This window comes from Rattus norvegicus, chromosome 11 (genome assembly GCF_021556685.1).
Source record: "Rattus norvegicus strain SHRSP/BbbUtx chromosome 11, alternate assembly SHRSP_T2T, whole genome shotgun sequence".
Taxonomy (NCBI): Eukaryota; Metazoa; Chordata; class Mammalia; order Rodentia; family Muridae; genus Rattus; species Rattus norvegicus.
In genome coordinates this window covers 95,971,357-95,997,618 of record NC_141544.1, presented here as the reverse complement: position 1 = coordinate 95,997,618, position 26,262 = coordinate 95,971,357, and the positions used below count along the sequence as shown (strand labels likewise).

Here is a 26,262-nt window from a genome sequence, read left to right as displayed (position 1 = left end):
GGGTGAACACGGTCACCTGCACTAGAATAAGGGCTAAGTGTCCCGGCCCAGAGTGCACTTGCTAGCTGGGTTTGGGTCATGGTATACCCTTTGAAAAAGTAAATTGCCTTTCCAAGTTACTTCCACATTGCCCATGTGTTTCTTTGTGCAGCACCTAGAATCTTCTTTTCCAACACCCATGACATCCACCAATGCCTGTGACCAAGTCAAGTTTGTCAGAACAGAACAAAAAACACCTTCTCGGCAACATAGAAGACAAGGAAAATTATACTTAAAGTGAGGTAGAGAGCCGTAAAGGAAGACATACAAAATTAACATCTGGCTTTCACATGTGTTAGCATTATCTGATAGAGTACCTGCACATGGATCCACACCCAAAGGAACATGCAGGTGTGCACGTTCTCTCTCTCTCTCTCTCTCTCTCTCTCTCTCTCTCTCTCTCTCTCTCTCTCTCACACACACACACACACACACACACACTCCCAAACTCACACACACACCACACACAAGCGTGCACACACCACACACAAGCATGCATACACACACTCACACTCACACACACACTCTCACACACTCACACACACACTCACACACTCCCAAACTCACATACACACCACACACAAGCGTGCACACACACACCACACACACACACACTCACACACTCCCAAACTCACACACACACCACACACAAGTGTGCACATACACACCACACACAAGTGTGCACACACACACTTACATACACTCACACACACAAGTGTGCACACACACCACACACAAGCGTGCACACACACACTCACATACACTCACACACACTCACACACTCACACACACACACACACACATCACAGTGATTGTTCCATTTCATTCCTGCTAACAGTAAGTTGTCTCCTTTTTCTCCTCTTCCTATCAGCAATGTTAAAGGTTGTCCATACAGTTTATCCTTTAAAAGAGCCAGATTTTACTTTTTATTGATTTTTGTCTTGATTCCATTGATATTTCATCTTTTTTAAATTATTTTCTCCCTTCCATTGCATCATTTGTCATATTTTTTCAAGCATCTTGACCCTCCAGTTTACAGATTTTAGATGTGTTTGTTCCTTCCTCTCTCCCTCCTCCCTCTCTCCCTCCTCCCTCTCTCCCTCCTCCCTCTCTCCCTCCTCCCTCTCTTACTCCCTCCCTCTCTCCCTCTCCCTCTCTTACTCCCTCCCTCTCTCCCTCTTCCCTCTCTCCCTCCCTCCCTCTCTCCCTCCTCCCTCTCTTACTCCCTCCCTCTCTTTCTCCCTCCCTCTCTTTCTCCCTCCCTCTCTTACTCCCTCCCTCTCTCCCTCCTCCCTCTCTTTCTCCCTCCCTCTCTCACTCCCTCCCTCTCTCACTCCCTCCTCCCTCTCTTACTCCCTCCCTCTCTCCCTCCTCCCTCTCTTACTCCCTCCCTCTCTCCCTCCTCCCTCTCTTACTCCCTCCCTCTCTCCCTCTTCCTTCTCTTTCTCCCTCCCTCTCTTCCTCCCTCTCTCCCTCTTCCCTGTCTTTCTCCCTCCCTGTCTTTCTCCCTCCCTCTCTTTCTCCTCCCTCTCTCCCTGTTTCTTCTTTCTCCCTCCCTCCCTCTCTCCCTCTCCCTCTCTTACTCCCTCCCTCTCTCCCTCTTCCTTCTTTCTCCCTCCCTCCCTCTCTCCCTCCTCCCTCTCTTACTCCCTCCCTCTCTTTCTCCCTCCCTCTCTTTCTCCCTCCCTCTCTCCCTTCTCCCTCTCTTACTCCCTCCCTCTCTCCCTCTTCCTTCTTTCTCCCTCCCTCTCTTTCTCTCTCCCTCTCTTACTCCCTCCCTCTCTCACTCCTTCCTCTCTCACTCTTCCCTCTCTTACTCTCTCTCTCCCTCTCTTTCTCCCTCCCTCTCTTACTCCCTCCCTCTCTTTCTCCATCTCTTCCTTTCTTCCTTTCTTCGGCAAGAAGATCTCATGTAGTCCAGGATGGCCTTGAATTCCTGAGTCTCTTGCTTCTGACTTCTGAGTGCTGGGATTGTGGGCACTCACCACAATACTCACCTTTTAAATTGATTTTTCTCTTTTATGGTGTGTTGTTTAAAGCTGTATCGTTTTCTCCTAGCACTGTTCTTTCTGTCCTGAGCTTTGCTGTTTTCATTCTGCTGAACATCTTTAAAAGGTTCCCCGGGAGGCTGCTCACATGCAGACTGCAGGTAACTCTCTCCATTGCTGATTCCAACTTTTGAATCCATTGTAGTTAGAGGGAAAACTATGCTCTCAATTAAAAAAATGTCGAGGTTTGCTTTATGGCCCAGAATGTGTCTGTGTTGTAGACCTATGTTGTAGGCTCTTGAAAAGAATGTGTGTTTGTCTGTTACTGGGGAGAAGGGTTCCAGAAATACCCTTTAGATTCTGCTTCCCAACCCCTACCTTTTTTTGGCAGTGCTGGAGATCAAATGCATGCTCACTTGCACCCAAAGCAGATATTCTACTGGTGAGATATAGCCCCAGATGTTTCTGTTGGAGACAGAGCCATAGTGCATAGCTCAGGCTGAGCTCTTGGTTCTAGTGCTTCTATTCCAGGTGTAGCCCCACGTCTCTTTTGCTTTCTGTATTTGTAGCTTGGTTGTTCTGTGTGTACTGTTTAAGATGCTTAAGTAGTCTTAGTAGGTTGACCTTTTGACTGCTCTGCTTGATGCCCCGGCTTCCTTCTGAGTAATATTTGCATGAAACATTTTAAAGAAATTTCTTATAGATACTGTATGGTTGAGTCATCTTTTAAAATCCATTCTGACAATCTCTGTTTTTTTTAATTAATGAATATGGACAGTTTACATTTATTGTAAGTATTGGTATGTTATATAACTCTTCAACTTCATTGCTTGGTTTTCTGTTTCTTCTCTTTTTTCATTATGCATTCTTTTCCTTGTCAAACTGTTTTTTTTTTCTTAAAAAAAAGTATCCCTTTTGATTTACTGATGCTACTTTTAAAGTACTTATACTACTTTTTAAAATGTAACTTATGGCAAGCTATTAGTGTTGCTAGTTTACCAATTTGAATAATGTGTAAAATCTTGCTTTTTGTACGTTCCATTGCCTTTCCTACTATACAGCTGTGCATTTGTGGATCACTCAACAACATAATCAACTCTGGGAAATGTTTTGTTGTGTGATTTGGTAATTGTGTTAACATTACAGTCCTTCTCACGCAAACCTATGTACAGGTGAAACAGTTTAATGTGGCTTTTTTTTAAAAGCAGGGTCTCACTATATAGCCCAGGCTGGTTTTCAACTTGCTTTCCTTCTGCCTCTACTGCCTCATGTAGGTATTATAGGCATGTGTCACCTGTATCTTGCCTCTGTGGCTGGTTTTTGATATTTTGTGGGTTCTTCTTCTTCTCACTCTTTATTGAATTTCACTCCCTAAAACTAGATAGGAGAAAAAGCATGGAGAGGAATGAGAGAGAGAGAGACAGAGACAGAGACAGACAGAGACAAAGAGAGACAGAGAGAAATTCCTGTATCTAATTATTTCCCTTTGTTTTTTTCTTTGACCATAGCTACTAACAAACCAAAAGCAACCTCCCTAAATGACCAACAACCACCCACCCGATCTCTCAGGGCTCTAGCATTTATATACCTACTCTGAAACACTCCAAATGTCACACAATTGCAGAAATTATCTGCAGCTAGCAAAAAATCACACTTCTGCTAGAGCACGAGGCAAATCATAGTTAGCTGCTCTAGACAGTCTGGAGCAGCCCACATCCCTACACCTGGGATTAAAATGAAGGCACACTCTTACATTACTTCTGTGGTTTTTAAAGAAACAGAAGTTCCAGAATTTTGAAAAATGTGGCCACATGCCTCTGCCTCCCAGTGTGGGGCTGCATGCCTGTGACACTGTGTCAAGAGACCTGGGAAATGTGAGGTGTGTCTGCCGCTCCTGTGGCAGGACATACCAGCTTACAGTATGTTTTTGTTTTACTTTGCTTTTTGAGAAAGGGGATCACTAAGTAGTCCTGGTTTGTATGGAACACGCCCGTCCTGGATCTTACAGACAACTGCTTGCCTCTGTCCCTGGGTGCTGAGATTAAGCATGTGTGCCACCATGCCCTGATACAGCAAGATTTCCTTTTTCAATGAGTGAAAGAAGTGTTTTCTAAGGTGACAAAACATGTAGCTTAGTAACTCCACAAAGCAGTGCAGTCATTCTTGTCACCTCAGTTTTGTGCATCACACGTGGTTCGTGGGCTGTAGGTTTGCTGATAGCGTGATGTGTTTCCCCAGCCTCACAGCTGACACATGTGTGATCAGTTACACAAAACTTATGACAGCGTTCTGTTACTGTGACTATGACAACACATGAGATCGATAATTAGCTCCATATGAGATGAGCAAAGGTATATTTTGACTCACGGATTCAGAGCTCTCAGTCTGTAGTTGGTTGTCCCATTGGGTTGAATCATGGTCAGAGTGTAAGCTATTGCGAAACCACTTACCTTAGGACTGGTATCTGGGAAGTGAAACGAGTCAGGAGGGAAAAGAGTTCTCTCAATTTCTTCTTCAAGGGTACACCAGTGTTGGACTAAATACCTTCAAGAAAACCTCACTTCTCAAAGTTTCTGCCAGCTTCCAGTGATGCACAGGCCAGGGAATGCACCTTAGGGGGACAAAGACCCAAATTACAGTAGAGTGACTTTCCTTCAGCCTTAGGAGAGGTGTGATGTCACTAGACACTGCAGCCCTAGGAGGGTATGATGTCACTGGACACTGTAGCACTAGGAGGGTATGATGTCACTAGGCACTGCAGCATTAGGAGGGTATGATGTCACTGGACACTGCAGCACTAGGAGGGTATGATGTCACTAGACACTGCAACATTAGGAGGGTATGATGTCACTAGACACTGCAACATTAGGAGGGTATGATGTCACTGGACACTGCAGCACTAGGAGGGTATGATGTCACTAGACACTGCAGCATTAAGAAGGGTATGATGTCATATGGACACTGCAGCCCTAGGAGGGTATGATGTCACTGGACACTGCAGCATTAAGAAGGGTATGGTGTCACTGGACAGTGCAGCATTAAGAAGGGTATGATGTCACTGGACACTGCAGCATTAGGAGGGTATGATATCACTAGACACTGTAGCAAGAGGAGGTGTTTTAGTTTGGGTTCATACTGTCAGGAGACACCATGACCAAGGCCACTCTTATAAAGGAAAACATTTAATTTGGGCTGGCTTACAGTTCCAGAAGTTTAGTCCATTATTGTTATGGTGGGAGGCATGGCATCGTGCAGACAGACGTGGTGCTGGAGGAGCTGAGAGTTCTATATCATGATCCAAAGGCAGCGAGAGACTGTGTGCCGTACTGGGTGTAGCTTGAGCATAGCAGACCTCAAAGCCTGTCCCACAGTGACCCACTTCCTCCAGCAGTGCACCGTTAGGAGGGTATGATGTCTTGTTGCTTTCCTTATCGTACTGTTTCCTTCCTTCAGGCTTTCCTGAAGTGCTCCCAGGCCCTGTCTGTGTGTGATGTCCTTGGAGTAGATTCCTTTTTATTTTGTTTGAGGTTCTTTCGGTCTGTGGATTTCCTCTGTAGGCTTACGACTGTTGACGGATTGGAGAGTTTCGAAACCATCATCCCTGTTTGGACTTCCTATGCCGGGTCTGTGTCTTTTCTTCCAAGTTACTAAGGGCACAAACACCCCTGAGCCTTCCCCTGTTCTTCCTCCTCCTTGCCCCCTTCCTCTTCCACCTCCCTCTCTTCCTTGTCTTGCATCCCTGGCTAATTCCTCCAGTGTTCACTGACTCCTATCCTCCTCTTCCTTCTGCTTGAGTCCACCAGTGTCTGTCTCACCCTCAGTTTCCCACCCAGAAGCCTTCCATCTTGTCTCTCTCTCTGCTGTTGTCTTTTCATCTCTTTAAGCATCCTAATAAAGTCCGTTTGTCTGTGAGAGCATTCCACACCTCTACTGCCTCACTTCTGGCTTGCTGTCAGGCCTGTTCCCCACAGAGACTTCCAATTTCAGACCCGGGAATTCTTATTATTTACTTTTGAGACTTGGTCTCACTATGTAATCCTAGATGGCCTAGAACTCCCAGAGGTTCACTGACCAATGGCTCTGCTGCCTACTTTCTGGGTTGACAGACATGTGCCACTACACTGGGCAAGACTCAAGAAAATTTAGTATTTGGAAACTCTGGTTCTTATTTCAACTTCCTTTTGTTTATTATTGAGACACACATACCACACACACACACACACACACACACACACACACACACACAGAGAGAGAGAGAGAGAGAGAGAGAGAGAGAGAGAGAGAGAGAGAGAGAGGGAGAGAGACAGAGGGAGAGACAGAGAGAGACAGAGGGAGACAGAGACAGGTATGCACTTTCTATGTGCATGTAGAGAGGAGTTATTTCTCTCCTTCCTCTGCAGACGTGGGGTTCAAACTCACATTGTCAGACTTGCAGGAATTTCAACATGTGTAGGTATAGTTGGCCCTCATATACACAGTTCTGCATTGGGATTTATAGGATTGCTTCTATACTGAACCTTGTGGACTTTTTCCTGCTGTTCGATCAACAATCCCGCCACTGTAGACACACAGTGTCAGTTGTTCTAAGTAGGGGAAGAAGGTCCTAAGACACCAGAGGTGGATGTGGAAGTCTCTTTGCAGACACCGTCATTTCAAAGAAAGTGTAACATCTGTGGGGTTGGGTATTCTCAAGGGGTCCTGACTCAACTGTTGAGAAACATCTTGATGTCACATAAAGGAATGCATAAACCAGATAAAAGTAATTTGGCAAATTACTCTTTTGCAGAAAGGACACCCCATGTTCCAAACCAGGTTAGTGAACATGCCTGCCAAATTGACCTTTGTCTTTTATCCCTGACATATGTCATCCCATTCATGGGTGCAGGACTCTGTAATCTAATAAGATCGGATACTTGCACAAAAGGAAAGGAACACAGATTCAGGAAATAGGGGGCCCTGTTGGACTAACCAGCTTTCACAGGAAAAAAAAATCATTTCTCAACCAGTCCCCTGAGGATAGCAGAGATGAATTGTGTGTACCCATGAACCACTACCATAGTCAAGGTCAAAACACATTTACCACTTCAAATACTTCTTCCTGCTCCATTAAAAAATTGTAAGTGTGTGTATGTATGTATGTATGTATGTATATGTATACGAATACATGTGTATATGCGCATGTATGTGTGTATGTGTGCGTGTGTGTGCATGTGTATGAGAGTGTATGTGTGTGTGAGTGTGTGTGTGTGTGAATGTGTGTATATATGTGTGTATGTGTATATATGTGTGTGTGAGTGTGTGTACTTGTGTATGTGTGTTTCCGGTGCTGCAACTTCAAAGTAACGTCCAGAGTCCCACAGAATCTCCATGTATATCCCATAGGAGAGCCCCCACTTTTACTGGGGTAGAGTAACTCCCCCTTGACTTCTGACGACTCCTTCCACATGGGAATAGCTTCTTGCCACAGGTGTCACTCTGACCTCTCTGACACTTCCCACCCCAGAAGCAGGGCATATGGGGGTGTAATGTCAGTCTTAAAAATACATATATGTGTGCGTGCATGGGTATGAACGTGGGGGAACACACATGCATGTGTATGTGCAGGTGCAGGTGGAGGCCAGAGATCACCCTTTGGTGCTATCCATAGGCGCTCTACTACTTTTGAAACAAGGAGTCTCAACAACAAGCCCAGGCATTCTGCTCCTGTCCCTGTCCTCACACTGGGTTACAGATGTGTGTCCCCACGCCTGGCTCTCTACTTCCGTTCCCAGGCATTCAAATTCAAGTCTGAATGCTCAGAGGTAAGCACCTCATACACTAACCTACTTTCCCAGATTCTATCTGGGTTTGATACTATAATGAAACGCCCACAGAAGATTAACTTTATAAAAAAATAGAAATTAAGAGTTAGGAAGATGACTCAGTGGGTAAAACCACTTTCTGGGCAAGCCTGGAGACTCAAGTTTGAGCCCTGTAAGCCACACTGTAAAGAGAAAAACAGCTCTCGAAAGTTGTCTCCAGCTCTATACAAGTGTTGTGTGTACTTTGGGGTAGCACCCACATGTCCATATTCATACACACATCATACACACACAACAATAATAAATAAAAAATTTTTTTTGGTTTTTTGGTTTTGTTTTTTGAGTCAGGGTTTCTCTGAATAATGTTGGCTATCCTGGACTCACTTTGTAGACCAGGCTGGCCTCAAACTCACAGAGATCTGCCGCCTCTTCCTTGCCCAGATTAAAGGAGTGTTCCACCATGCCTGGCCCAAAATAAAAAGTTTAAAAGAGGTTAATTCAGCTCACCATTAGGAGGTTGAAAGTCTAAACAGATGACTCTGGGTCTGCTGAGAACCTCCTTGGCCACATTACATCCCAGTGCAAGCACGTGTAAAGAGAAATCACATGACGAGACAGGAAGCTCTTCTCACTGGAAGCTGACTGGGCTCACTGGAGAACAGCATTGATTCGGGGGGTTAATATTTAATGGTTGAATTTTTTGTTCCACATCTCCACACTGGGAATCGAGTTGTCAATGTGTGAGTTTTTAGAGGACAGACTACACCGAAACCACAGTGGGATCTGAGTCCAGTCTCCCCACAGCTTTCTAGGACATCACACTACCATGCCATGTCTGTGTGGTGAGAGTTGACGGGCTCCTAGTGCTCACAGTAGAGGGTTTGGGTTACCTCTTAAAGCTTCCCGAGGGTGGGCAGCTGGGTGTTCCTGTGACCGTTAGTTGGACGGATGGAGGGGTCTGTGGTGTTACCTGAATTAGAGGTCTTTTGTATTGTTAAGTCTCTCCCTCTTGGCCCTTTGGTTTGTGGGCTGTGTGTGTGTGTGTGTGTGTGTGTGTGTGTGTGTGTGTGTGTGTGTGTGTGTGTGTGTGTGGTGTGGGTTTTATTCTTGGCCATTTTTGTCTATGATTGGTAGCAAGCAGCGCCCTCTGGTGGCAGAGTGTAGTTGCCAGGCAGGCTGTGAGGCCTCTTTCAGAGAAGGTTGGAGTACAAGAGTACAGTGACCTTCAGTTTCAGGCACCCAGGGCCCGAAAAGTCCTCATAACTAACAATGTATAAGTCTTCAAAAATTGCATCGTGCTGTGGGCTGGAGCTCACCGGGTAAGAGCAGTTGCTGCATTCGAAGGACCGGAGTTCAGTTCTCAACACACCAGGCAGTACACAACCTTTGTAACTACATCCCAGGGATCTAACACCCTCTTTCGACCTCTGCATGCACTGCATGTATGATGTACATAAATAGGCAAACCACTCATACATGACATAAAATATCTATTTATCTACTACATATCTTTGTATCATCTGTCTACTTATCTATTAATTTATCATCTATTCTATCTATCATCCATCTATCATCTATCTATCATCTATCTGCCTATCTATCTTATCTATCTATCATCTATCTATCCTATCTATCTATCTATCTATCTATCTATCTATCTATCTATCCATCCATCCATCCATCCATCTATCTATCTATCTATCTATCTATCTATCTATCTATCTATCTATCATCTATCTGCCTATCTATCCTATCTATCTATCTATCTATCCATCCACCCACCTATCTATCTATCATCTATCATCTATCTGCCTATCTATCTATCTATCCTATCTATCTTCTATCTATCTATCTATCTATCTATCGATCTATCTATCATCTATCTATCTATCATCTATCTATCTATCATCTATCTATCATCTATCTATTATCTATCTATCTATCTATCTATCTATCTATCTATCTATCTATCCTTTTGATTTTTAAGACAAGGTCTCACTATGTAATTTTGGCTGTCCTGGAAATCTCTGTATAGACCTGGCTGGCTTTTCCTATAAAATCTCTCTAAGAACAGACAGGGGACCTTCACTCAGTCTCAGAGTTTGTCTGGGTGGTAGTGTGGCTGTCTGCAATCTTGAGCAGATTAGTTTTGTACACCAACTATAAGTAAAAGTCAGGAAGAAAACCTCAGCACTGACCTTTCTGTCAGGCCAGGCGGTAAGGACTATGGCAGAAGTGTGCAGTTTTGTTATCTCTCTCATCTGTCAGTCTGTCATGGATCTTTCTAGCTCCGAGCCCCTCGGTAGGATTCCAGATAGCTGAGAACCCTTTCTTCCTTTCCTTCTTTTGTGCTGTTTGTTTGTTTAGACAAAGTCCTATGTAGCCCAGGCAGCTGGGACTTAGGGCCTCATACCACTTCCCAAAGAACTGCATCCTGCCAGGAGTCCCACAGAGAGCGTGGGAGTGTATTCTCAGCCAGATGAGCTTGCTGAGGAGATCATAGGCCTGGCCATATTTTGTGGGCTGTTGGGATACAGGGATGGCTGGCTGCGGCTATAGTTCAGTGGTAAAGTACTCGCCTACGAGATCCAACTCAGTATCGTCCAATTAAAATCGCTTTGTTTTTAATTGCTTTGTTTTTAGACAGGTGTCATCCTGTGGCCCAAGCAAACCTTAAATTCATGATAATCCTCCTTCCTTGGCTTTCCACATGTTGGGATCACAGGTGTGTGCTACCTGATGTGTGTGTGTATATTTAGGGGGTGGTATGCATGCCCACGTACCTGCACACAGAGACTAGAGAAAGGTGCTGTGCGTCTTTCTCTGACACTTTTCACTTTGCTTTTATGACATGTCCCTCACTGAGTCTGAAGTGTGCTGTTTTGATTAGGTTGACTGGTCATCAGACTCCCAAGATCCAAGAAAATTTCGTGGAAAACGCCCTGGTTTTATTCGAGTGTTGGGGATTTGAACTCAAGTCCTTTGGCTTTCACAGCAAGCACCATGAAACCCATGGAGTCACCTCTTCAGCTCTATGTGAATTATTACTTAATAATTGTATTATTTGGAATGCAGAGTGATGCTTCCACACACAGAGCAATTACCCCATCAGATCAGGGTGACTAGCACCCCCATCACACAAATGTTTATCAACTGTTTGTGTTGGGAACATTCAAGAGCCTTTTTACTACACTGCTTAAAGGATTTGCTGTTATCAACCATAGTTTCCCTCTGACCTACATAGGACAACAAACGCTATTCATTCATGAACACCTGAGCTACTGAAACAATGAGATTATAGTGTGTGTGTGTGTGTGTGTGTGAGTGTGTGTATGAGTGTGTGTGTGAGTGTGTGGTGTGGGCTGTGTATGTGTGTGTGTGGTGTTGGGTGTGGTGTGTGTGTGTGGTGTGGTGTTGGGTGTGGTGTATGTGTGTGTGGTGTGGTGTTGGGTGTGGTGCATGTGTGTGTGGTGTGTGTGTGAGTGTGTGTATGTATGTGGTATGGGGTGTGTGTGTGAGTGTGAGTGTGTGGTGAGGGGTGTGTGTGTGTGTAAGTGTGTGTGTGGTGTGGGGTGTGGGGTGTGGTGTTGGGTGTGGTGTATGTGTGTATGGTGTGGGTTGCATGTGTGTGAGTGTGTGTGTGAGTGTGTGTGTGAGTGTGTGTGTAAGTGTGTGTGTATGTGTGTGTGGTGTGTGGTGTGTGTGTGTGGGCTGTGTGAGTGTGTGTGTGTGAGTATGTGTGTGTATAAGTATGTGTGTGTATGTGTGTGTGGTGTGTGGTGTATGTGTGTGTGGGCTGTGTGTGTGTGAGTGTGTGTGGTGTGTGGTGTATGTGTGTGTGGGCTGTGTGTGTGTGAGTGTGTGTGGTGTGTGGGCTGTGTGTGTGTGGGCTGTGTGTGTGTGAGTGTGTGTGGTGTGTGGGCTGTGTGTGTGTGGGCTGTGTGTGTGTGTGAGTGTGTGTGTGAGTATGTGTGTGTATAAGTATGTGTGTGTATGTGTGTGTGGTGTGTGGTGTGTGTGTGTGTGGGCTGTGTGTGTGTGGGCTGTGTGTGTGTGTGAGTGTGTGTGGTGTATGTGTGTGTGGTGTGGGGTGTGTGTGTAGTGTGGTGTGTGTGTTTCTGTGGTGTGTGTGTGTGGTGTGGTATGGTGTGTGTGTGTGTGGTGTTGAGTGTGGTGTGTGTTTGTGGTGTGTGGTGTGGGGTGAGTGAGTGTGTAAGTGTGTGTGTTTGTGTGAGTGTGTGTGTGAGTTTATGTGTGTGTATGTGGTGTGTGTGTGTGTGTGTGTGTGTGTGTGTGTGTGTTCTGTGACTCAATCCTTGAGATGGCCAGGTAAAGGTTTTTCTGACTTGTAGTTTCTGAGCCCCCAGTCCATGTTCATTGTTGCTCTGTGCCGGCATGGAAGCAGAATGTCGTGTGGGATGTGTGGTGAAGGAAGCCATTCACTTCATGATCCAGAAGTGAAGAGAGAGCAGAGGCCAACCTCCCAGTATCTCCTGAAATGGCGCCCCAAAGCTCTAAAGTCCTCCACCTAGGCCTCACCTCCAAAAGGTTCCACCATGTTCCAATTCCTCAGCAAAGGTCTTTAAAGGACACTTTATACTCGTGCTGCAGTGCACTGGACAACCAATACATTTTCTTTTTAAAAATTTATTTTTATGTCTGTAACTACACTGTAGCTGTCTTCAGACACACCAGAAGAGGGCATCAGATCCCATTACAGATGGTTGTGAGCCACCATGTGGTTGCTGAGATTTGAACTCAGGACCTCTGGAAGAACAGTCAGTGCTCTTAACCACTGAGCCATCTCTCCAGTCCCCACTTTCTAAATGAGTGATCACAAGTGCTTTTCACTGGAAAATGTGCTCAACACACAGAGGTTCTCCCTCTCATCGGGAGGGGGAGGTCTCTGGTCCCTGGTTCTTCCTGCCTGGAACATGCTGTACAACCTGGTCCTTGTGTTCTCATGCTGGTTGTGTTACCCAAAACTCCTGTTTGTGGTATCCCAGGGGCCACTCCCCTGATTGGGTCCGTAGCAGCAGAGATAAAATACAGATTTAACAAGTATTAATTCAAGAATACCACAGGGGAGTGTGTGCTAGTTGCAGGGAGATTTGGAAGTGCCCAGCATTGAGGTAGTCAAGGCATATCAAAATATACAGATTGTGTGTGCACGAGGGTGTCTTTCATTTGCGAATCCAGAGCTTTTGGGCGGGTGCAGAGCACGTGTGACCCACCGGGAGCTCAGAGCGAATTGACTATTCACCACCACACGGTCCTTTTAATGGTCCCCTCTGTCATCACATATTAGGGGCTGGAGAATGGAGAGTCAGTCATAGGTGAGAGCCGTATAAGTTAGCTTTCCCGTTGCTGACAAAATACCGGACAGACACCACCTCAGGGAGGAAGGCCCGTTGTTTTCCATGCTGCAGTGTGAGGGCTCAGTCCATCTCGACAGGGAAGGCATGACCGCTGGAGTGAGGTGGGAGCCTGAGAGAGATGGGTCTGGTGCTCAGCTTACTTCCTCCTCTTAACTCAGTGCAGGGCCCCAGCCCATGGGGTGGTTACAGGCGATTCCACTAGGCGCCTCCCAGGGACCTAGCAAGGCCTCACTTGCCCTGCAGTCATTACCTGCCAGGTGCAGGTGCTGTACCAAAGGACTGATAGCCACCCCTGTTTTCCTCTCTCTGTTCCATGTGCTCCCCACTGGACTCGCTCTTTTTCCCTTCCAGGTCTTCTTTCTGTCTGTCCGTCCCCCTTCTCTGCCCTCATGGCTCTGCTCCTGCCTTTACTTCTCCAGGCCCTCACTACTTTCCCATACCCCAACCAAACCTCCTTTATACCAGGTCTGTCACAGAGCGTGATTTCTCAGGGGACACCTTGGCCTGGGCCCACCACGTACCACACACACACACACACACACACACACACACACACACACACACACACAGAATTATATTTCATAACAATGGTGCTACCCCTGTGCAAGGTAAGTCTTTACCTTTCTGGAAACACAGTCATAGACACACCCACAGGGTGTGTCCACGGTAATTGTAAATCTGGTTGACAGTGCAGTTGAACCATTACAAAGTGGGGATTCTGAGTTCCCCACATCTACCCATGTTTAGACTAAAATGCCAAATGAACAAGTTAGACATCCCACTGAGCCATTCTGTGGGGAACAAGTAAGGCTGGGGGTGGGGACAGGGTTGATTTTAGACTACAGACATGACGGGAACTCCAGGATGTTCCCACGATGCTGACTGTACTGGTTAAAAATACCATCAATACCAAAAATTACAAAGTGTGTAACTAATCTTGCTACCTAGAGCCAAGAAAAACAAACTCCCGTCAAACAATGTATGGCCACCAAGAAGGAGTCCCAGTGAGGAGAAGCATCAATGAGCCAGTGCCCTCTGTCAGGCCCTGCCCTGCCCTGGGCAGCTGGCCTGCTCCTCTCTCCTTTTGTGGAAAGTGGGCTGAGCTGTGCATGCTTGGCTGCCTCAGGCTTGGTGGTTCCAGACTCACAACCTCCAGGGTTGCCACAGCCCAACAGTCCCTGGACTCCAATTCATACTGGTTCTTTCTATTCTTAGCTGGACCCTGGCTGGAGCAGGAATGGCCATCAATACCCAGGGATGTGCCCTTTGAGCTTGTACCCCGAGAGGCAAATGCTATCAGGAATGCCCAGTTTATCTGGAGAGAGACCAGGTGCTCTCGGCCTCAGTCAGGGAAGCCTAGGGTCCCCAGCAGGCAAGGGCACAGCAGCTGGGGGACCCTCTTCCTTGTTTGTAGTTAACACTAGGTTGTTTAGTAAAGGTTTGCTAAGATGGCCCTGTGTAACCTGGCCGGTCCATAATCCCAGCTTTGGGAGGAGTAGCCTGAGTCAGGGAGAACAGAGCAAAATTTTTCCACGCCCAGGCTAGCCTGGGCTACAGAATAAGATCCTGTCTTAAAAAAACTGCTAATGAGGAAATATGAAATAAAACACCTTTAAACATAAAGTAATTAGAGCTGGAGAGATGGCTCTGTGGTTAAGAAGACTTGATGCTCTCGCAGAGGACCTAAGTTCAGTTCCCAGCACCCACATGGCAGTGCGTAACAACCTGTAACTCCGCTCTAGAGAATCCAGAGCCGCCTTCCGACCTCCCAGGCACCAGGCACACATGCACACATGCACACAGGAATGTACACAGACAGAACATTAATACACATAAAACAGCATCCATAAATCAAAAACAAATCAATTCTTTTGGCTAGGCTACAAAATAGCGAGTCTCGTCGTGTTGAAAATTAATCCTGAACAAACGGTGGGTTTTTGCAAAGCGGGTGTGTCAAACGCAAACTGGGTTGGTGAGCAGGAAGCAGCTTGGCTGAACGCAGGTGTTGACTGCCTCTCAGACGGTTACACTTGCATCTCACCTCATGCCACTGGCTAAGCAGAACAAAGGGGGATGGGAGGTCCAGGAAATGTGAGCTTTGCTGGGCTGACTACCAGTCTTAGAATCATGTATTATGCCCAAGTGCACTCAGTTCTGTGCACATGGGCACTGACTGTGCCCACGTGCACTCCCTATGCCTACATGCATCACTGTGCCCACGTGCGTCACTGTGCCCGTGTGCACCTCTTGATTCTCCCTCTCCTGCTCCCTCCACTCTCTCACTTTCAGGTCGTACAGATGTACAAACTTAAAATAAGGCTGCTCTATTTATTGTAGCATTCGTCACACCAGCCAAGATAGTGAATCAGTTTTGGTATCTATCACCAGATGGAAGGGCCAAGAAGATATGGTGTATGTAGTCAGTGGAGTTTTATTCATCCAAAAAGAGTGAAATGACATCATTTGCAGAAAAATGAATGCAATTGGAGAGCACCGTGTTAAGTGAAGTAAGTCAGCCTAGGAAAGACAAAGTAGCTCATTTTTCCTCTTAGGCGTGGTCCTTACACAGAAACTTTCATGTCCCAGTGGGGACCTGGAAGCCCATCCTTCATACAGGAGAACCCCACTGTTGTCAACGGGGCATATGCACAGTTCCCACAGGGGAGCAGGATCCTGGACCCTCAGGCTGTGCCCACCATGCTCAGAGACTTCACTTCCTCTCAACCCCTGGTGTCCCAAGGCTGGGGCAGAGCGTTGGGGCCTCACTACCCATGCCTCTTCACAGCGAGCCACAAACTACCCTGCCTCCAAAGGACCTTACAGGACAGTGTGGGCTCCTGCCTGGAGAGGAGGAGGCATCTGTGTGACCCCAGGCTAGGGTCCTGTGCTTGAAAGGCCAGCAAGGTAACCTGTCAGAGCACAAGGACAATCAGGAACAGCCTGTTCATCCCCAGTCCTGTGGTTCACGGGCAGAGGAGGTGGAACGGTGGCTTCACTCTCAACGATGCCCTTCCTTCCTTCCTTCCTTCCTTCCTTCCTCAGCTCAGCCTCCCGTCCCACTGAAACTTGCATTTCATTTATTCACTCATTCATTCATTCGTTCATTCATTTATTTGGAGGGGGTTCATTAGCTTTGGGGACAGCGTCTCATGTATCTCAGGCTTGCCTCAAATGGACTATGTAGCTGAGGCTGGACCTGAACTTCTGATTATCCTGCCTCCTCTCCCTAAGCTCTAGTATAACAGGCACAAGCCATCACCCAAGCCTGTTGTTTTCCCTCTCCACCTCTCCTTCCCACACCCTCTTTCTCTGACGTGGTCTCCCTTTGCAGCTCAAGCTGGCTTCTAATTCAGGATCCTCCAAACCTCACCTCCCGAATCTTGAGACACATTCTCATTTCAGAGAAACATAGGCACCCAACGGGGACCTCCTCCTCCTCAGGGGTGAAAGGGAGGGGTTGGAGGGAGGGGCCATGTTAGGGTGGACTGGGAGGAGAGGGGGACTGCGATCGAGGAGATGTAAAGTGAATGAAAGAAAATGAAGAGAACCTAGAAATAAACTTACATAGCTAAAATTTTAGTGTGAATAGGACACAAAAGAAGCGTTCTTTATAATTTTAGCATAAAATGCCTTCTTTATGGGAAAATTTAAAACTCGAAGTAAGACCTAAGGAATAAAAGGACTGTCACTAGTCCCCAGACTGATTATTGACTTGGTGAGTGCCTACCCTGTGGCTGCGGCACTGGCTGACAACTCTGTCCCCAGGGGCCGGAGTGACCTCGATACACAAATTAGTCATTGCTTCAGCCGGGGCGGAGCGTGGGACCGGGGCGGCACCGGGAGACGGGGAGGGCCGGAGGGCCGGCCAGGCTGCCACAAACACTCCAGACTCCAAGGCGGTGCGGTTTGCAGAAGGGCAGGAGGGAATGCCTGCCCTGTGCTGTGCTGAGAGGTCAGCAGATGGCTGGGTCCCAGCTCAATCTGCAGTGCTGGGGTCAGCCTCTCCTGGACCACGAGGACCGACCCTTCCCAGTGCTGGCCTGCACTCACCTCGGACAAACCAGAACCCCGCGATCTGGGCTTGGAGAATGTCTCAATAAAACTGGGGAGAAGGGTGGAAGGAGGGGCAAGAACAGAGCAAGGGGAAGAAGGGTAAGAGAGAGAGAGAGTAACAGAGAAACACACAGAGAGCAAGACCCAGAGAGAAGGAGACACACAGGGAGAAAGAGTGTTTATATCTAAGTTCAGGCCCGACTTCATTCCAGAGCTGCCACTCAGCTTAGATCTTCTGAGCCCCTGGCAGAAGGTGACTTAAACTGTGTCGGGCAATCTGAGTGATTTAGCCAGTTTCCAACGACAGGGGGCCTCAGATCCCAGATATCAGGCAGATGGGCAGTAAATGTCATGGCTGGATCTCTATGGGGCACCTGCTGGACAGAAACTGCTTTTTCTAGTGTGGTTTTAGCTGAAGTTGGTTTCTGCCCCAGCAAAAGTGAGCGAGCATGCAGAGGGGAGTGAGGAAGCTGGAGAAAAGCCTCAGGTAGCCTGCTTCCACTCAATGCAGCCAATGGAAACACACCACACACACAGAGTTATAAGTGCTTTGGAGGGATTGCTTACGCAGCATCCTTAGGCCCTAAGCTCTGAAGCTGCCCAGGTCCCTGGCACAATCAACCAGATAGTTCAGAGACTGACCTGGTGTTCCCTGGCTCTTAAAACCAAAATTCCTGAAACTTCCCCTTATTAATCCTTTCTCCCTGAGGAGTTTTTGTACAGCCTTTGGTACATAGGCATATAAAATAAATCAAAAAATTCAATGTTTTGTGTAATAACAAACCATAAAGAATTTTGTTTTAAAATGTCTTTGGTGTACCTGTAATTTTACCATTTATTTATTAAAAGCATCCCCAAATTTGCATGCTAATAAGATAAATGTACTTATTTATATTTACTTTAAGAATTAAAAACTGGGAGCTGGCTCAGTGGTTAAGAGCACTGACTGTTCTTCCAGAGGACCTGAGTTCAATTCCCAACAACCACATGGTGGCTCACAACCATCTGTAATGGGGTCTGATGCCCTCTTCTGGTGAGTCTGAGGACAGCTACAGGGTACTCATATAAATAAAATAAATAAATCTTAAAAAAAAAAAAAAAAAAAAAAAAAAAAAAAAAAAAAAAAAAAAGCACTGGATGCTCTTCCAGAGGATTCTGGTTCAGTTCCCAGCAACCACATGGCAGCTCACAAATGTGTACAACTCCAGTTCCAGGGCATCTGACACCCTCCACAGACATCCGTGCTGCCCATCTTCCAGTCTCAGACTCCTGATTTCTGTGTTGTAAGTAAATGTCACTGCTGGATCTCTATGGGGCTCTTGTTGGACAGAAACAAAAAAATCTGCCTATAACTGCTATTTAAAAAAAATTAAACATTTTCCAGCGTGTGATTGGCTGAGCTCAGGGAGATGAGTCTGTCATGTATGTGGAGTTGACTTGTGTGGGACTCCTGTGCGCTGTGCATGATGGGAAACACCGTTGTGTGGAACCTCTGTGCGCTGTGCATGATGGGAGAGATTTGTGTGGGACTCCTGTGCGCTGTGCATGATGGGAGAGGTTTCTGGGACTCCTGTGAGCTGTGCATGATGGGAAACACTGTTGTGTGGGACTCCTGTGCGCTGTGCATGATGGGAAACACTGCTGTGTGGGATTCCTGTGCTCTGTGCACTCTGGCTAGATTTAGGCTCAGTAACATGCTATCTGCCTCACCTCTGCTTTCCTTTGCCTAAGTATTTTCCAGCAGGACACAGCCATGTTTTTTTCTAGTATTATTATTTATGTGTATGGCTGGAGAGTAAAATGGAGGGAAACAATAACTGGGGACTACAAGGAGCACAAAGACTTTGCTCGAATGATGGCTGCTCTGGGATCGGCCTGAGTGCATGTCCTCATAGAATGAGCACATAGGTTATGCAAGTCAGACTATAGGAAAACCATTTTTAAAAGTTACTGTAGGCTGGGAAATGGCTCACTAGAAATGCAAGCAGGAGGGCCTGTGTCTACCTGTACCTGCGCCTACCTGTACCTGCGTCTACCTGTACCTGCGCCTACCTGTACCTGCGTCTACCTGTACCTGCGTCTACCTGTACCTGCGCCTACCTGTACCTGCGTCTACCTGTACCTGCGTCTACCTGTACCTGCGCCTACCTGTACCTGAGCCTACCTGTACCTGCGTCTACCTGTACCTGCGCCTACCTGTACCTGAGCCTACCTGTACCTGCGCCTACCTGTACCTGCATCTACCTGTACCTGCGCCTATCTGTACCTGCGCCTACCTGTACCTGCGCCTACCTGTACCTGAGCCTACCTGTACCTGCGCCTACCTGTACCTGCGCCTACCTGTACCTGCGCCTACCTGTACCTGCGTCTACCTGTACCTGCGCCTACCTGTACCTGCGTCTACCTGTACCTGCGCCTACCTGTATCTGCGTCTACCTGTACCTGCGTCTACCTGTACCTGCGCCTACCTGTATCTGCGCCTACCTGTACCTGTGTCTACCTGTACCTGTGCCTACCTGTACCTGTTTCTACCTGTACCTGCGTCTACCTGTACCTGTGTCTACCTGTACCTGTAACAGTCCCAGAGCTGGGGAGGAGAGATAGGTCCTTGGGACTCACTGGACACAGGGGATGCTATATTCTCTCTTGCCCTGTGTGTTGCCTGGTGAGTTTTCTGATTTTGGCTAGCTGAGTGCCACACACTCTCCCTTCTAAATGGAGTTCAAGGGACTCACAGCCACGCGTGTTTCTCCAGTGCAGCGTTTGTTCCCATGAGCTTAGGTCTCTTCACTTCAAGCTGTTAAACACAATGGCTGTCCTGCTGTAACATCATCCTCCAGAGCATAAGTAGAAAGGGCCTGGAGGCCTGGGAGCCAGGGCTGTGTCCTTGTTGAGGAGACAGTGCCAAAGTCATTGGACGTCTTGTCACTGGGACTAAGGGAGCTCTGTGAAATGAAAACAGCATGGTAGCTTTTTCGGAACACACAGGAGGTGCTGTGGGCTAACAAGGTCTGTAGATGCCAGGGTCTGCTCTATGAGGGTGCACTGGGTGGGGCCATGGCTGGGTGGAGCCATGACCTGGTGGAGCCATGGGTGGAGGGGGCCATAGTTGGGGTCCCTTTCTGAGACTGGGAGATTTGAATCACTCTATGGATGAGAGGGTGGTTACAGCTGCCAGGACAAGAGCACAGAGTCAGCCCAAGAAACAGTGACAGGTACAGTGAAAGGCAGTGAAAGGCACAGCTAGATGGTCCCGGCAGGGACAGGCAGGGAGCTTGGTTGTGCTTCCCTGTGAACAGCTTTCTGCCTCTGTATGTTTAAAGCTCCCACTTCTGAGGGTCTCTTTGGGGCATTTTCTCTGTGGGCTGCACAGTAAGTTCTTAGACTGTGGGATGGACCATGGAGGACCTGAGTAACTGTTTAGAAGACAAGATAGAAAACCGGTTCTCAGAACACTTGCTTAGAGACTGGGTCTTGCTGTGTAACCCAGGCTGGCCTTGAACTTGTGGTCCAGAATGCTGGCACCACCCTTCCTACAGAACTGATTTATTTTCAGTTAATTTCTTTTTCTGTGTGTTTGGTATTTGTTTTTTGATTTTTTTTTGGGGGGGGGGTTCTTTTTTTCAGAGCTGGGGACCGAACCCAGGGCCTTGCGCTTCCTAGGCAAGCGCTCTACCACTGAGCTAAATCCCCAACCCCGTTTTTTGATTTTTTTGTTTGTTTTGTTTTGGTTCTTTCGTTGTTCATTTCAGTGGTGATCATCATCCTCGAGGCCTTTGTCTGGTCGGAAGCTCAGTCTGTACCCACTTCCCTATTCTCCATGCCCACTGCTTTAGTCAGGGTTTTACTGCTGTGAACAGACACCACAACCAAGGCAAACCTTATGAAAGGCAACATTTAATTGGGGCTGGCTTACAAGTTCAGAGGTTCAGTCCAGTATCATAAAGGCAGGAACATGGCAGCATCCAGGCAGGCATGGTGCAGGAGGAGCTGAGAATTCTACATCTTCATCTGAAGGCTGCTAGCAGGAGACTGACTTCCTCCAGGCAGCCAGGGAGAGGAGCTTAAGACCATCCCCACAGGGACATACATACTCCAACAAGATCATACCTCCTAATAATGCCACTTCCTGGGCCAACATATTCTAACTACTACACCCACCATTTGCCTGCTTCAGAGAACTTAGACAAGTGGAATCGCTTATCGTCTGTGGCTGGGTCATTTCATTACACACAATATCCTCCAGATATTTCTGTATTATTGCAGGTCCCAGTTCCTCTCCTCCCCTCCCCTCCCCTCCCCTCCCCTTCCCTCCCCTTCCCTCCCCTCCCCTCCCCTCCCCTTCCTTCCCTCCTCCTCATCCTCCTCCTCTTCCTCCTCCTCTTTTTCCTCCTCCTCCTTTTCCTCTCTCTCTCTCTCTCTCTCTCTCTCTCTCTCTCTCTCTCTCTCTGCCTGCCTGTCTCTCTACCTCTCTGCCTAGTGTGTGTGTGTGTGTGTGTGTGTGTGTGTGTGTGTGTGTGTGTGTTCTGAGTGGTAGCTGATCTGGTCAGCCCATCAGCTTTCTCAGACCCACATGTAGCACTGTCCCAGGCTAGCCCATCCAAAACTGCAACCAGCAAAGGGCAGAGCCAGCTCTCTCACTCTCACGCTGAGTTGGTTGGGCTCACCCATGCCCACAACAGCAAGGCTAGATCTATTGTTCCGCCCAGGTGAGGTACAGATCTCAGACCTCCTGAGTGCTGCAGGAGGCAAGGGGCTCACTTACTCACCCCCCTCCAATTTAGAGCCAGCTCTCCTGTGCTGTCTGGGTGAGAGACAGGGCCCACTCTCTCGAGTGTTGCAGCTGGTGAGGTATAGAGTCAGCCCATCAACTCTCCTGATTGCATGACATCTGGGGCTAGCTCTCCCACCTGCTTACTATAGGTGGTAAGGGGTGAGGCAGGGAGGGGAGAGTCTCTCCCTCACTGTGGTGGCTTGAATATGCTTGGCCCAAGGATTGGCACTATTAGGAGGTGTGTCGTTGTTGGGGTGGGCTTTGAGAGACCTTCCTCCCAGCTGCCTGGAAGCCTGTCTGTAGGCATAAATTTTTTGCAACTTCAACCTCTCCTCTAGCCCACCATCCAGCAGAGGCAGTGGAAGAGAAAGTTATTAGGATATGAGGGAAGTGGACCTGTTCAGCGATAGTTCTTTGGGAGATCTTCTTTGGCAGCAGTTCAGTCCCATGGCAAACACCGAATATGATTCAACAGCTGCAGTCCAGTTCTTTCCGCAAGCAGACACCAGGCACAAACCAGCAACTGTAGTACAATTCTGAAATGACAAGCTGCCTCAGGAACTGAGCAGTTCTTGGGCGAGCTTCTCTCAATGGCAGTGTTACCACAAGTTGAGCTCAATGACGCCACATAAGGTGAACCAATACATGTGAGTAGTTAGCAAAGAATAAGGAGGTGGAGCAAACCAAACCGAGGCTCAGTGCTCGTCCCCCACTGTCTGTGGGGTTGAATTTATACCTCTTCATCACGTGTCCTTTCACATGCTTGCTATCTCAAAAGATCCTTTCCCCTGTGTCCGCTTCAGGAAAATAGTCTTTCACACGTTTACTTTAGCGAGACACCCTTTCGCCTGCGTGCCCCAGCAAAACATCACTTGGCATAACAAACTTTCCAAAGAACCAGAAGTTTCCACTTCACCTGTCTTCACCTTGTCTTCAGAACAAGATGTAGAACTCCCAGCTCCGTCTCCAGCACCATTCCTGCCTGGATGCTGCCATGCTCCGGCCTTGAGGATAATGGACTTAACCTCTGAACCTGTAAGCCAACCACAATTAAATGTTGTCCTTTATAAGATATAGAGTTGCCTTGGTCACGGTGTCTCGTCATAGCAATGGAAATCCTAACTAAGACACTCACCCACACCACCACATGGCAGACAAATGGCAGGGCCAGCTCTCCTATACGCACACTCTTGGAACAGGTTCACCCACAACTCTTGTACCCAAGGCCAGCTCTACTGTGCTTCCTGGGCAAAGTTTGAGTTGCTCCCCTGAGTATTACCCCTGAGGGGTGGGGCCGGCTCTCTTGCTCTCACACCTTAGGTTAAGCTCACTCACAATGCCCAGATAAGGGGTTGGGCCAACTTTGCACAGCCCTCAGACATCAACATGGCCTCAGGAGGCATCTGCCTGGCCTTTGGTGGTGACAGACCTCCTGTGGTGGTTTGAATATGCTTGACCCAGAGAGTGGCACTATTAGGAGGTGTGGCCTTGTTGGAGGAAGTGTGGCTTTCTTGAAGGAAGCATGGTCATGGGCTTTAAGACCCTCATCCTAGCTGCCTGGAAGCCAGTCTTCTCCAGTTTACCTTCAGAACGAGATGTAGAACTCTCAGCTCCTCCTGCACCAAGCCTGCCTGGACTCTGCCATGCTCCCGCCATGATGATAATGGACTTAATCCTCTGAACCTGTAAGCCATCCCCAATTAAATGTTGTCCCTTATAAGAGCTGCCTTGGTCACGGTGTCTCTTCACAGCAATGAAACCCTAAGACAGCGGTTGTGGGTGTGGATCAGACAGTTTTCCTCCTTGTGCTGTGAAAAGCAGCACAACTGAAGGTAACTTGGTGGTGAAAGAGTTTACTTCAGCCTACAGTCCTTCATGAAGAGAAGTCAGGGCACGAACCAGAAGGCAGAAACTGAAGCAGAGGTCATAGAGAAAACACTGCTTACTGACTCGCTCAGCCTTCTTTCTCATACCACCCAGAACTACCCTCCTCACAACAATCATTTATCAAGGAAATGCAATGTCCTACATACATTCTAAGGTCAGTCTGAAGGAACAAAATTCCCTCTTCCCACATGACTCCAGTTTCTATCAGGCTGACAAATCCAGCCAGCACACAGAGTCTATGCCCTGGTAGAGGCAATGACTTGGCCAGTGGGATAGGAGTTCCTGGGTGGAAGGGTGTCTTAGTTAGGGTTTTACTGCTGTGAGCACACCATGACCAAGGCAGCTCTTATAAAGACAACATTTAATTGAGTCTGGGTTACAGGTTCAGAGGTTCAGTCCATTATCATCAAGGCAGGAACATGGCAGCATCCAGGCAGGCATGGTGCTGGAGGAGCTGAGAGTTCTACATCTTGTTCTGAAGGCAAACTGGAGAAGACTGGCTTCCAGGCAGCTAGGATGAAGGTCTTAAAGCCCACCCCACAGTTACACACTTCATCCAACAAGACCACATCTCCTAATAGTGCCACTCCCTGGGCCAAGCATATTCAAACCACCACATCAGTTCTTGGAATTTTTTTTCTTTTTTCTTTTTTTCGGAGCTGGGGACCGAACCCAGGGCCTTGCGCTTGCTAGGTAAGCGCTCTACCACTGAGCTAAATCCCCAACCCTGGAATTTTTTTTTTTTTTAATGACAGGTTCTTGCCATATACATCAAGCAAGATATCCTCCTGCCTCCGCTGGGATTACAGATATGTATGTCCCTTGGGATTCTTTTTATGTGGGGGAGGAGGGATAATCAAGGCACTGTTTAATTGGGAGTCAGAGCTAGTTATGGACACTGGGCACTGCAGGACTGCACAGTCAGAAGTGACCCTTCTTTCTTTTTCTTTTTTCAAAGATTTTATTTATTTTATGTATGCTCATACACTGTGTCTGTCTTCAGACACACCAGAAGAGGGCATCAGATCTCATTACATTCTAGGCAGCAGGGCTCTTGTCCTGCAGGTGAGACCCTGGGTTCCATCACCAGCACTGCAGGAAAAACAAAGAAAACAAACAGCTTGTCTCCTCCCTTCTCCTTGCCATTCCTCTTCAAGTTAATATTAACCTCTAAGATGAATTTTAAATTATTATAATTATTCTCTAAGTTCTTCCAACTCATTTTGAATTGTTAAAAACTTTTTTTAAAAGAAATATTTATTTTATTTATATAAGTACACTGTGGCTGTCTTCAGACACACCAGAAGAGGGCATCTGTAAATGGTTGTGAGCCACCATGTGGTTGCTGGGAATTGAACTTGGAACCTCTGGAAGAGCAGTCGGTGCTCTTAACCACTGAGCCATCTCTCCAATCCAAAACTTCTTTTTGTTAAATTAGAGAAGTAAGCTTTTAATCCCAGCACTTGGGAGGCAGAGGTAGCTGGATCTCTGCGAGTTTCAGGTCAGCCAGTGAAATTTTTGCCTCAAGCAAAACAAAGCAAAACACAAACAAACAAACAAACAAACAAAAGCAAAAGACAAAATAAAAATAAACAAATCTCCCAAAACAGCATAGTGGCACCAGGGAGGCAGAAGCTGGAGGATCAGGAGTTCAAGGCCATCCTCAGATACTAAGTATAGTCATGCTGGGATACAAGAGACCGTCTCAAAAACAAAAACAAAGACAGATCTTTGTTATTGTCAGAACACAGTCCCAGAATGGAGTTGTGTGAGAACTCTGAGTGTTTCTGAGAACACCCCATGAAAACAGGACACGAACCCTTGTGACCTCGGTTTCTTTAAAACACAGACTTGTTCTTGCAATGTGCTTTGGTATTCCTCCCCTGTGTAGCAGATAGGCGTGAGTTTACTTCCGATGTTGCTATTCATATACTTCTATAGCATAACATGTTACCTACCACATGTGCCTTCTTCTCACTGTATACTTTACCCGGTGACTTTTCTTTCTTTTTCTTTTTTCAAAGATTTATTTATGTATGCTCATACACTGTAGCTGTCTTCAGACACACCAGATCTCATTACAGATGGTTGTGAGCCACCATGGGGTTGCTGGGATTTGAACTCAGGACCTCTGGAAGAGCAGTCAGTGCTCTTAACCACTGAGCCATCTCTCCAGCCCCAGGTGAGTTTTCTTAACCCTCAGAGCATAACTTGTCTGATGCTCTGAACAGAGTTGGCCGTTGCATGAGACTTTATTCCACCTCATTTTTAGGCCCCCTCTCTCAGATTCACGAGGCCAACTAGAGCAGTAAACAGTGACTTCATTCTAACATCTGTCAGTC

At 47.2% G+C, this 26,262-nt stretch overlaps 1 long non-coding RNA gene across 1 annotated transcript in view; it reads left to right on the top strand.

Annotated features, from left to right (window-relative positions):
* LOC148002705 (uncharacterized) overlaps positions 1-26,262 on the top strand; it is a 49,138-nt gene that overhangs the window by 12,091 nt on the left and 10,785 nt on the right. The window lies entirely within an intron of this gene.